The sequence below is a fragment of the Triturus cristatus genome, chromosome 2_1 (genome assembly GCF_964204655.1).
Source record: "Triturus cristatus chromosome 2_1, aTriCri1.1, whole genome shotgun sequence".
Taxonomy (NCBI): Eukaryota; Metazoa; Chordata; class Amphibia; order Caudata; family Salamandridae; genus Triturus; species Triturus cristatus.
The window spans coordinates 881,821,996-881,834,781 of NC_140581.1; the positions used below are offsets into that span (position 1 = coordinate 881,821,996).

A 12,786-nucleotide genomic window follows, 5' to 3' on the forward strand; every position below is an offset into this window, starting at 1 on the left:
CCCTACCGCTCCGTTGCTATCTGCAACTGCCGCATCCTCGCCCTCGGCGTCGCCTTCGCTGGCCCCCAGCAATGGTGGTTGGTAGTGCGCCTAGAAAACATTACACATTTATTAGGCGTCATATACACCTCCCCCCTATTGATCAGTAGCAAGGTTGAAAAATGAGTTAATACTAACATACATCACTAGTACAAATCAGGTAGTAGTAGAGTAGACACTAATAGTTATATGATCATTGTAGCCTTTGCTTGATTAGCCCTAGCCATGCCCATGTGACGTTACCTTTACCTTGCAGCTTCTTAAGACACCTTTGAGCCCACATGACCTGCCTCACACTGCTACTGTCTAGTCTACGCGCTGCGTACAAGCGGTCAACAAACATTAACAAGCCACTTTTTTAGGAAGAACTGGTGTACTACTGTTACTGTTAGTCCATATTGCTTATCCATAGATGCTACACTTTTTGGCACGGCTGAGAAATGCTTGCAAGTTGCAATATACTAACGCACACCATTTCTTTTTTCGCATTACAGACGCAAGATTCCCTTCTACGAACCAGAGCTTCTGAACGATGCACCAACTACCAGTACTAGGTTCTTCTGAGGTGAGGGGTCCCTTCACTCACATCTTCATTTATAAATGTATATAAACTAAATTGCTATGGGATGGTGGTGCTGCCTTCCACCACTGTTCAGTTATCATGATTTAATTCCCAACTGTATAAGTGTAACAATGTATATTGTTTTAATGTTATTGATTTGCTGGTTGGTGCTGCTAAGAAAACAGTGTACAGACCTTCTCAAATTGAAATAAACATTTTAAACTTACATAGACTTCGTGGTATTTGGTGTGGAGTGGACTAACTTACACGAGTGAGCAAATTAAAGTAAGGGTGTGCATGTGAATTGCTTCCACGACAGAGGTTGGGTGTGTTATGTTCTGGGTTGTCTACTTGTTGGGTATCTTGGGGGGAGGGTTCCGAGACCTAATAGGTATGACAAGACAGTACTATAGTCAAGCAGTGGAATTGTGGTGGGTGCGGAATTTCTGATTGAGGTGTGCAAGGAAGGTCCAACCTACCATCACCAACATCCTATTTTCTGGTGCAAATGTATGTGCAAGATCCCTACAACAGTGGTATGTCCTATAGGGTATCATATCAAAATATTAAGAAATCTGGTAGGGCTGTTGCTGTGAATTTTCAAAGCCTCAACATCAATAAGAGTAAAAGTAGTACAAGACAACGACCCAACGGATTGTACGAGCTACTGGTGAGTTTTATATTACAACCTTTCACAAAGAGTGGCACTGGCCAACTGGGCAAGACTAGCTACTACAGACTGATAGTATGTAGTAGTACTCAGTCATCATAGCGGAGGCAGGGATAAGATTTTTGAAACCGTACAGATCGAAGGATAATTGGTGGTAAAAAAATAGCATTTGGAAACACACTATAGTTCGGGAGAAATGGGGCAGTAAAAGTTATGGAATAAGAAATATTATTAAAAACAAGAAGACTTACTGGGGCCAGCAGGGGAGCCCTCAGCGGTGTCCTCCTGGTGGTGTTCCTGTCCCGCCGACTGCCCAGTCCCTGTCGGTCTGCCCCTGGGTGCTGATGGACAGGAAAGATATAAGAAAGAGACAAACATTGATGGATGGTGTCAAACAAATACAATATTTTTCAACAACGGTCAAAAAACACTTATGTAAACAACAATTGCAATAACTACATTGACCGATCTCATCTGGTCAACATGTAATATCGGGGGATTCGCAGTTCGACTACTTAAGTTACTATTTATCAACAGTAATCCAGTCTTCCATTCTGATTCCAGAAAACTAAGTTACAACTAAGCCTAAGTAGTAGTACAACTTACCACCCAACCTAGCCCACCTATTCCAGGCATGCCAATTGTACATTAAGTATGCATTTCCACTGTATTCCTCAACAATGTGTATGGTCCAATCATGGAGGACACATGAACATGACTACATTTTTTGTATACACCAAATTTTGGTTTGATTGATGCTGATCTGCTACTGCTAAGTAACTGCTAAGCCTACCTCCACTCATTGAACAAACTAGAAAAGGTTCTAAAGACTGCCGTACTAGCAGCACGTCACGTAACTGAGTGAGGGGGGGCATCACGCATACCACTAACCAATTAGAAGGTCCTTACAAAGTACCTAAACCTAAGTATCAATCCGCCCCTATCTATTAGTGACAGGACAAAGTAAGGAGTGGACGTGAGTCACTGTAGCATTACGTAACTTAATTTCTCTAAAATAAACTCGTAAAGAATCACGCTAAGCAAGCGCAAACGCAAAGCTGCAAACAAGTAAGATTAGTAGTAGCGCAGAAGAGCACCTGTGTCATAATCACAGAAGACTTTTACACGTTATTAACCTGGAATGTATTGTAAGCAGCAACATTCTAGCTGGTTGGAAGGAAAAAAAGATATTCGCAATATATAACATAGAGCAGAAGAACAGACACAAAGTTTTAATAATTAAATAGGTACTCACCAAGCCCCGGGACCTCCACTCCTAGCAGGTCCAGCAGGTCCTGCTCACGGTCCAGGATGTCGGACCATCGGTGCGTCAGCTGTGCCTGGGTGCGCCGGACCCCAGAGATGCGTGACACTGCCCGGCGCACCTTCCCCCACCGCTGCCGACGCTCCCGGAGGCCGTACCCGGACCCAGGCCTGCCACCTGCTGCCAGGGTTGAGGGGAGGTGGCGCTGCACAAAGAAAATTAGTGCAGCCAACTCCGCCTCCCCAAATAAGGCCCGTGCCTGCACCCCTTGTGGGCGCCGCCTTCCACAAGGAAGGCGGTCGCGGCTCTGGCTGCGCCGGCGAACAGCCCTGCCCTTGGACATGGTTCTGGGGACGGGGCGGGAAAGAAAAGGTAAAATAAATAAAGGAGTAAAGGAAATAAATAGCAGGCAATAGAAAGAGAAAAAGTAGCTAAAAAACAAAAAAAAAGTAGACAAAAACCAAAAATATAGAAGCAGGAAAATAGTTAGAGAAATAATAAGTAATAAAGATCCAAAAAAAGTGGCTATAAACAAAGGATTGAAAAGATTTAGGGAGGATTGAAAATCAGGCCCCAGAACCATGCAATAGAGTGAAAAACAAGATGGCCGCGCCCATTGCGACCACGTGCGCAAGTTCGCGCGATATTTTCTCCCCGAGCAAGCAAAAAACAACGCGATCAAGTAAAAGCGGTCGCGAACAGGAAATATCGACCGCGAACAGGCGCGAACATGCATTGCGCGACCCGGAACAGGAAGTAAGCATCGCGAGAGGGCGGGACAAGTGAAAACAAGATGGCCGCGCCCGTGAACAACCGAATGGGTAAGTTGGCGACCCGCGATCACGCAAAAAATACCGCGAACAGGCGGCAAAAAAACTTCCGCGTCTTCGCGATATTTCCGGCGTGTTTGCGGAGATTTTCTGCATTTTCGCGATAATTTGCGAGAGTTAATTTCGCAAATTCCGCCCACCCCTACTTACAACCCCGTCCAGATCACTGTGTTCCGCTTATCAGCAACTCTTTGAAATCCCCAGGATAATGAGAGCTAGGAGTGGAAGTAAGTCCTTCACCTTCCTTGTCCCTGAGCTCTGGAGTGCGCTTACACAGCACATAAAACAGATCGAATCAGAATCAATATTCAGGAAACTGTTAAAAACCACTTTGTTCTAACCAGAATGGCCAGCATTGACATGTTTCCATAGCTGTTGTAGCACTAGAAGGCCCTTCTGCTTAGCCATGCACTTTGTAAGTTGCAATGAATAAAATGCAATGCTTTCAAAAATGCAAATTGCGGGGTCCCACAAGGCTCATCAGTAAGCCATAAACTCTGCAATCTTTATGTGTCTTCCATAGCTGATCTCATTTAATACTATGATTGCCAGTTTTATTCATACAGGAATGACACTCAAATCATCATATGACTGGAAGGAGAGCCTAAACATTTCTGGAACCACTTTAAAAGCTGCCTTTGCTCAGTAGTAAACTGGATAAATTCCAGCTTTTCAAGGCTTTACACAGATAAGACTGCGGTCTTGATCCCTGGAAATAAACTCCATCTAACTAATATTCTGAACCTGTAGGTGCATGCCTGATGCCCTCTACTAATCCATTCAATCTACAGGTATTTTTTTTATTAAACACACTTTGAAGCTCATATCAATAAATCTATTACTGCTTGCTTCTCTACAATGAAGGTCATTGCTAGAAATTGGGGGCTCTAGTTGGCAGTGGTATGAACCCTGTCGAAGTAGTGACCCTTCCTTCTAGTCAATATAAGGGAGTTACACACCTAGATAACCCCTGCTCACCATCTTGGTAGCTTTGCATGAGCAGACAGGCTTATCTCAGAGGCAATGTGTAAAGTACAGTAATACAGTTAAAACACTACTAATGGACACCACATCAGTTTAGAAAAATAATGTATCTTTATCTAAACCAAATAAGATGAAAATAACAAAAATCTAACATACACAACTCAAAATATGACTTTTAAAGTTTTCAAGCAATTCAGTCCATAGAAATCTATGGATGCGTGGTTTTTACACAAAGTACCTCAACTTCGTCTGTTAGACCTGGCACCTTGGCGTGGGTCTCCCTTCCATTTTTTGCTGTTGCCTCATGTGTTTTTGCTGGTGTTAGATGCTTTGGGCACTGCTGTCCAGTGCCACAGTGCAAGTGCCCCCTATTGTAAATTGATGTATGAATTAGTGATTCCATGATTGGTTGGTTTGGTTTACCTGTCGGACCCTAGTACAGTGCACCAGGAGCGCCCAGGGCTGGTAATCCAAACACTGCTGCTGAGCTTGCAGCACTGGTTGTGCCACCCACAGAAGCAGCCTGTAAAAGTGTGTCTAAAGCCTGCCATTGCAGAGCCTGAGTGCAGTCCGGTACTGCCATGCTGACTGGGCAAGTGCACCCACTTGTCAGTCCCTAAACCTTCCCTTTTTTCATATTAGACACCCCTATGGTAGGCCCAAGGTCAGGGTGCATTTTAAGTATAAGGTAGGACATGCCCTAGTGTGTGTGGCATGTTCTAATAAGTGAATTACGGCCATTTTCGTTTTTCACTATTGCAAGGCTACCTGTTCTCCATAGGCCAGAATGGGCAGTCTGATTATTACATCTTATTATCCTAACTGACTCAGGGAACATGGTGGAAATTCGAATTTAGTATGCCTGAACTCAGAATGATAAAATACATCTTTTAGTGAAGTTGGTTTTAACATTCTGTGTTTGAAAATACCCCTTTTAGATAGTAGGTATTTTCTTGTCTAACCATTCAAACCTTCCTCTGCTAGGCTGTGTATTCCTTGTCTGGAGTTTGGAGTGACAGGGCTGGGGATTTCCAGGAGACAGGGTGAGGCAGCCCAGTGGTGAATAGAGAGATCTGCATCTAGATGGGGGGGAGGAGTTGCACCTGGGACCTGAATAGGGCTGTGCCTTCCCTCCACAATGCTGGCTCCACCTCCTGTGGTGCGTCTGATGTCTCTGCCCTGCACTCTGAAAGGAAAGAAGGAGTCATGTAAACAAAGTGCTCCAGGACTGACCAGAACTGGTTTCAACCAGGCAAAGGCCTCTCTGCCTTCAGAGAACAAAGACAAACTGAGTATAAATATTGGGACCCAAACCCAAGAACTTCAGATCACTTTGGGAACAAGAAGAAACCTTTGCTGAGGAGTGGAACCAGAAGAACCTGAGGAGAGACTATCCCTAAGCTGAAGTGCTGCTTGGGGGATTGGCCTGCAGTGGTTGCCTGACTGCCAAAGAAAGGAGAAAGGACTTTGTGTGCATTTTCATTCAACTTGGGTAAGGATCTCCAAGGGCTTGGAAAAGAGCTTGCCTCCTGCTGAAGTCTCAGGGACAACAGACTTCAACCACCAGCTCCCCAGAGTTCTTTGGAAGTGCCTGCTGCTGTTTTGGGCCTTCTGTGGGACTGCGTGTCGCAAGGAGTTGGAAGCGCGACTCACGGAGAAGAAGCGTGTCGCAGCCGCTGCTGTCGCATCACTGAACAAGGGTGTCGCCGCTGTAGCTGTCGCATTGTACTGCACCACGAGAAGCGTCCCGAAACACCGAAGAAGCGTGTCGCCGTCGCAGCCGCTGCCGTCGCATCACTGAACAAGGGTGTCACCGCTGTAGCTGTCGCATTGACCGCATCACGAGAAGAGTCTCGCATCGAGGAAGAAGCATGTCGCAGCCGCTGCCATCGCATCGTGGATGTCGCCGCTGTAGCTGTTGCATTGCACCGCATCAAGAAAAGAGCCCCGCATCCATGGAGAAGCGTGGCGCCGTCGGAGCTGCTGCCCTCACATCACTGAACAAGGGTATCGCCGCTGCAGCTGTGGCATCGAGCGGAAGCGTCTCGCTGCATCGGAGAAGAGTGTCGCCGCCAAAGTCGCTGTCATCGCATCACTGGACAAGGGTGTCGCGGCTGCAGCTGACGCGTCGAGTCTTCTCGCAACATCAGAGAAGCGTGCCAAATCAGGAAGATCTTCACGTCTTTATTTTTTTGCACCGAACTTTCATCGCATCACCATCGTTGCAACACTTTCGTCGCCCTGCGTGTCGCATCGAAAGGTACATTGACTCAAAGTGTCACATTTAAGATCTAAAAGAGAACTAAGCTAAATTCTACCATTTTGAAGTAATAGTATTGTGGATTTTTGTAGTTTATGGTCTTGTGTTAAATCTATATAAAGAATACTTATTTTTGATATAAACTTGTGTGGTGTCCATCTGTAGTGTTGTCACTTGATTGCTGTATGTGTTCACAAATGCTTTACACACTGCCTCTGAGATAAGCCTGTCTGCTCATGCCAAGCTACCAAGGGGGTGAGCAAGGGTTATTTTAGGAGTGCACCCCCTTACCCTGACTAGAGGCAAGGGTCCCTATTTGTCACAAGTACCTATCTGTGCCAACTAGAGACCCCCAAATCTAACAGCGTCAAAATCCGCAAGGCAAAACAGCCATAGAAGAGAAAAGTGTTGAAAAACACAGCAATGCGTCAATTCCTAAGTCCTTGTGGAGGCGATGCAACAGTGATGCGTCGAATCCGGACTGTAAGGGGAAGTGATGCGCCGATTTCTCAGGCGATTCTGGTCTGAAGGTGTTGCATCAGAAAACCTTGCCCTACAGATGCGATGCATGAGAAAATTCGGGCACTATGGGTGCTGCATTCATTTTCCATAGCTGCTGACCTGTGATGAGTTGATTCTTTAGTGGCAGCACAGCGGGACCTGCACTAGAGTCAGTGGGCGGTAGTTTCTCAGGCCACGGGCAGGTGCTGCATTTATTTCTTCGTCTGCACCGGGCTGTGCATCAGGAATTTGTCCCGCACGGCTTTGCTGCATTGGAAAATGAAGCCACAAGAAGAGCGAATATTTTTTCAGTTCTTCACAGCTTTCTGTTGCAGGAACAACCTCCAGAGTCCAAGACCTGGAATAGGCACCCCAAGGCAGGTCGTAACTCCCAGTAATGCAGTTCAAGAAGGCTGTAGGTGAAGTCTTTGTGTCCCTGAGACTTCAGAACAGGAGGCAAGCACACACAAGCCCTTGGAGATTTTTTTCAAGCAGCTTTCACAGCAAAGTCTAGTCTTTGGCCTCTCTGTGACAGAAGCAGCAACTGCAAGCTAACCCAGCAAAGCAACACACAGCAAAGGGGCATTCTACTCCTCACAGCTCTTCAGCTCTTCTCCTTGGCAGAGGTTCCTCTTGGTTTCAGAAGTAATCTTAATCTCTGGGGCTTTAGGCCTAAAACGTATACCCCTTTTTCCCTTTGATTTCTTTGATCAGAAAGTCTCTCTTGCTCAGTAAACCCAGTTCTGTCCTCCCTTGTCCAGCTTCATTACTGGAGGTGGAGACAGCATTGTGCAGAGCAGCCACAGCCTATTCAGGTGTCAGTGACAACTCCTCCCATCACTCTAGCTCAGGACGGCCCATCAGCATTCTGTCAGTTGCCCTGGCATGATAAATAAAGCTGCAACCCATGAAAATATGCATGTAGGTTTTCCAGGCCTGTAAAAGCCAGTTATTAACAATATAAGTGAGGGCCATGCACCTTTTAAATAGAAATGCCATGACGGGTAAACATTCCGGCCATGGCACCCACAATATGCTCTGTGTTCCATAAGGTTTATACAACTCGAAAACAACGCTGTCATGTGCAACTCACTTTCATCATTTCAGCTGCTCCAGAGTCAACACCTTAATTCCCGCTCCTAACTCTTAACACTACTATACATTAAATTGATTTATCAGATTTTTCACTGTAGCCTCCATGTTTGAGGCAACTGTGTTTGTTAGAATCCGGGTTCTCTGGTTGACACAGGTAGGTACTTGTGTCAAGCAGGGAACCGCTCCTCTAGTCAGGGTAGGGGGATACACTCCAACAATAACCCCTGCTCACCCTCTAGGTAGCTTGGCGTGAGCAGACAAGGCGTTATCTCAGGGCGTTTGGGTTAAGCATTTGTGAATACCCACACAGTAATACTGCGACCCTCCACAAATGGACTCCACATGGGATATATATCAAAAAAAATTCTTTATATATTTATCAGGCTTAGCACAAGACCAAACTAGCGTTTAAAAATGGCCCACAATACTTAGTTGCAAATGATTTCAATGTCTGTGCGCTTCATTCCCAGGCGTACGCTTCGTATGCGGTAAAAACTGCTTGGGAACGGTTCTCACACGCACTGTAGGCGCTTCGGGATGAAGCGTACACCCTACGGTGCGAACAGGCACAGTACCTTTACTTGGTGAGTTCGTCACGGATGCTGCGCTGACATCAAGCACGATGTATGGTGCGTTGTCCTCCTGGTGTGATGCGTACTATGGTATGTTAGACCTTGGGCGTGCAGGGCTTCAGGGGACGGTGCGTAGGTATGGTGCGTTCAAAGATCGTCGCGGCGTTCGTGCCGTACCATGAGATCGGCAATCTTGATTCGCAGCGCTGGATACAAGCGAACAGTACGCTCCGCACAGGAGAGACGTACGCAACTACCGTACGCACCGCAGCCTTTCCAAAGCAGGGGAAAGGAGCGTACGCCGGCAGTACGGTTCGTAGGGGATAGTAGCAAGTGCGGTTCGCAGTCCTTCCTTTACGATGCGAGCTACGGCTCGTAGGGGCCTGTTAGTCGCGTTGCTCAGGCCGGACGATACCTTCCTTTGCGGTGTGAGCTACGGCTCGTAGAGGGGCCTTAGTCACGTTGTTCGGGCCGGACAGCGGGATACCAGCTTTCAGGGGGTACGCTGCGATCAGCGAGACGTACGCAGCAGTTTGAGTCGAAGATGCGGGGAAAACAGTCCGTTTTCCAAGGCGATCTCACGGCGGTGAAGTCCACTGGTCCTGGGACTTCGTTCAGGGGGCAAGCTCACTCACAAGCCCTTGGAGATCGCTCAGCACAAGTCAAATAATAGTTTCTTGAGTCTTTTCTTCCTCTTCTTCATCAGCAAGGCAACCCCTGCAGGCCAATCTCCCAGGTCAGGGACAGTACTCCTCCATGCAGCTTTTCCAGTTCCTTCAGGTTGGACAGAGGTTTCTTCTTGGCAGGACAGATTCTGATTTCTTAGGAGCAGGGCTCCTACATTTATACGCCATTTCTTTTGTTCTTTCAGGCCAGGGGGGCCTTTGCCTAGTTCAGTTCAGTTTCTGAGTACTTTGTTGACATGATGCAGGCAGCTCCTTTCAGGGTGCAGGGCAGAGCTATCAGACGCTCCACAGGAGGCGGAGCCAGCATTGTGGTGGCAGAGCACAGCCCTATTCAGAGTCCAGGTGTACTCCTCCCACCCATCTATCTGTCAATCTTCCTATTCACCACCAGGCTAGCTAGCCCTGCCCATCTGGGTTTCCCCAGCCCTGTCACTCGCACAAGCCAGACAGCAGATACACATCACGCAGAGGCAGGCTGAAATGGTTAGGCAAGCAAAGGCCAACTTTCTAAAAGTGGCATTTGCAAACGCAGAATATTAAAATAAACCTTACTAAAAGATGTACCTTATTATTCTGAGTTCAGGCATACTAAACTCGATTTTCTACCATGTTCCCTGGGTCTGTTAGGATCATAGGATTTAACTGTCTTAACAGCCCATTCTGGCCTATGAGAACAGGGTGCCTTACAATAGGGAAACACGAAAATGGCTGTAATTCACTATTAGGACATGCCACACACATCAGGCCTTGTCCTACCTTATGCTACAATGCACCCTGCCCTTGGGCCTACCATAGGGGTGACTAACATGAAGTTAAGGGAAGGTTTTAGGGACTGGCAAGTATACACTTTAAAAGGGACTTATGTGTAAACTAAAAATGTCAATCATGTATATACCAATATCACCGTGTTTAGGGGAGAGGCACATGCACTCTACCACTGGTCAGCTGTGGTCAAGTACTCGGAGTCCTTAGGCCAACAAAAAGATACAGCAAAAAAGTGGAAGTAAGCAGGAAAAATGTTTCGGGTGACCCTTCAGAAAGGGCTGTCATCTATTAGTTGCACATACAGAGTACATTGGAATTAATTCAAAGTACATGTCTGCGTAATGCACATGCGAAGTTTCCGCAAATTAGAACCCGAAGAACACAGCCACAATATGCATATTCCATCACCTACTACTACAGCACCTCCCCACACAGGTAAGGGGGTGCCAGATACAACTTTCAAATATATCTAGTCCTGTGTTCAAGTGTGCCCTCAATCACACACACATCCCCTGAATACAAGCCAGTCACCAAAGCGCTCAGCTGACTATGAAAGCCCCAGTAACTGATTCCACATGCTTCGCAGCAGAACTACTCATCGTCATAGCACCACTTTCAGCGCTCTCATTCTCGGCATTCACTGTCTGGGCCAGGTTTGCCTGGTGAGGTCCCCAAATATCTCTTGGCCAATTGTGAATCAGCATTAGTTTATGATATGCATTGGACTGGGTGTTACAATATGCCATGTCTACATGCCACGCCCGTACCGCTGGGAGTAGTCCCCTCTCCCATTGCATTTTTATTTTCCACTTCATCAGCGGTACCACCAGACATCTAACTGACTTCGGGAGATCCTTGTCATAGCCCATTAGTGCCAAAAGGGGAGATGGCTCGATATGCTCTCTTGTTCTCACGCAATTACCCCAACATTGCATCTTAATAGCGCTGTAATTCAGGGCAGAACCATAGCACATGGGAAAAGCCTGCCTCCTCCTCTCCACATCTGAAACATCTGGAGATGTCCCGCAATCCTCAGCGGAACAGGCAGGCAGTAGTGTAATACACTTTGATATGACACTTAAAATGCATCAAACAATGTCGTCTATTCAGGCATTTCGTCAGACCAACAGAACAACAATAAGTCCATTGCTGATCACTAATAGCTTCCCCCAACTCTTCTTGCCAGTTCAGCCAAATTTCAGTGCCTCCTAAGAACAAGCATACCATTTCGTTATGAGTTGCTTGGGGGGTTGCACTCTGCAGCAAATATGTCAGGGCTAGCAACTCATGAGGCAAAAGAAACAATTGATGGACAGAATGCTGGGCAATGCAAACATTCACCCCAATGACAAAGATCTGCGTTATAACCGCGGTTAGCGCTACTTTCCTTATCACTATGCTTGTTAGCTTGCCCATTGATAATTGGAGAAATGTAGGTTAGCGACATTCTTCCAGTTATTTTGGTAAGGAACGCCCACTTTGCATCTCATTAGAGATGCAAATGGAGGCGTAGGGAAAAAGGGTGCTAACATGCGATTATGCATGTTAGCACCCTCTTGTTAATAGGGTGAAAACATTATCTCCGCTTTTCTGGCTTTTAAAGCCAAAAAAGCAGAGATAAGGCGCTTGATGATATGCCCCCAAGTTCTTCCAATGTGAAGGCATTTTCACATGCAGAAGGCTAACATATATCCACTAACAACTGCATGACTAAATTTTTTCTCTGCAGGTAGAATATTTCTCCTAATCTGCCTGTTGTGATGGTGTTCCCAATGGTATGATATTACATGGGAGTAAATCAATTTGTGAGTGTACATTCACATTGGACACAGGCATAGGATGTGTATTATGTCTTCCCTATGGTTGCCGACAATGTTCCTGGGCATGGTCTCTTTTCCATTTGGGAAGATGGCAGGACAAGTTGATCACTCCCATTCTTAATTTTAAGAAACAAAGTTTAGTGTGTGCTGTAAACGGCAGGGTTAAATACCTCTGAGGCGTCAGATGATCATAGGATATGTGGGTCATCCAGCCGTGACTTCTTCTTGCTAGACATGCCTTGTCTTCTATTGAGGAGAGTTTTTTTGTGCTTATTTTTGCTAGCCTTTTGAATTAGTTTTGGCTGACCTGTAGGTCCCAAACTTCGTTCAGGCCTAGAGTTTTAAGCCCTCTCGCCCAATATTCATACCCTGCTCACCATCATATTGTGTTCAGGCTGGACCATAGGTGTTGCGCTAGGCTGCCTTCTTTTGACGACCTCAGTTTGTGGCAGCTCGTTAAGAAGCTCATCAGTCTGGCCAGTGATTGATTACAGATGACCAGCCTAATTTGGGCAGGTGACGTGTATGATGGTAACTGGAACACTGTTCTAAAGATTTTTGCAATGATTTTGTCTAGTTGGCCACTATCCAATCCTTTTAGCGCCTCGCTTCCATACTTTAGTATAGGAATGACCTTTGCCTGTGCTGCCTGCAATGATGAGGCGAATGTTGGGCCGAGTAGCTTCTTCTGAATAGAGCTAAGTGCGAAAGCTAGCGCTGCTCCCTTCTTTTTTTGCT

At 46.3% G+C, this 12,786-nt stretch overlaps 1 protein-coding gene across 1 annotated transcript in view; it reads right to left on the bottom strand.

Annotated features, from left to right (window-relative positions):
- Positions 1-12,786, bottom strand: part of LOC146866029 (uncharacterized) — a 538,845-nt gene that overhangs the window by 157,718 nt on the left and 368,341 nt on the right. The gene's annotated exons all lie outside the window — the stretch shown is intronic.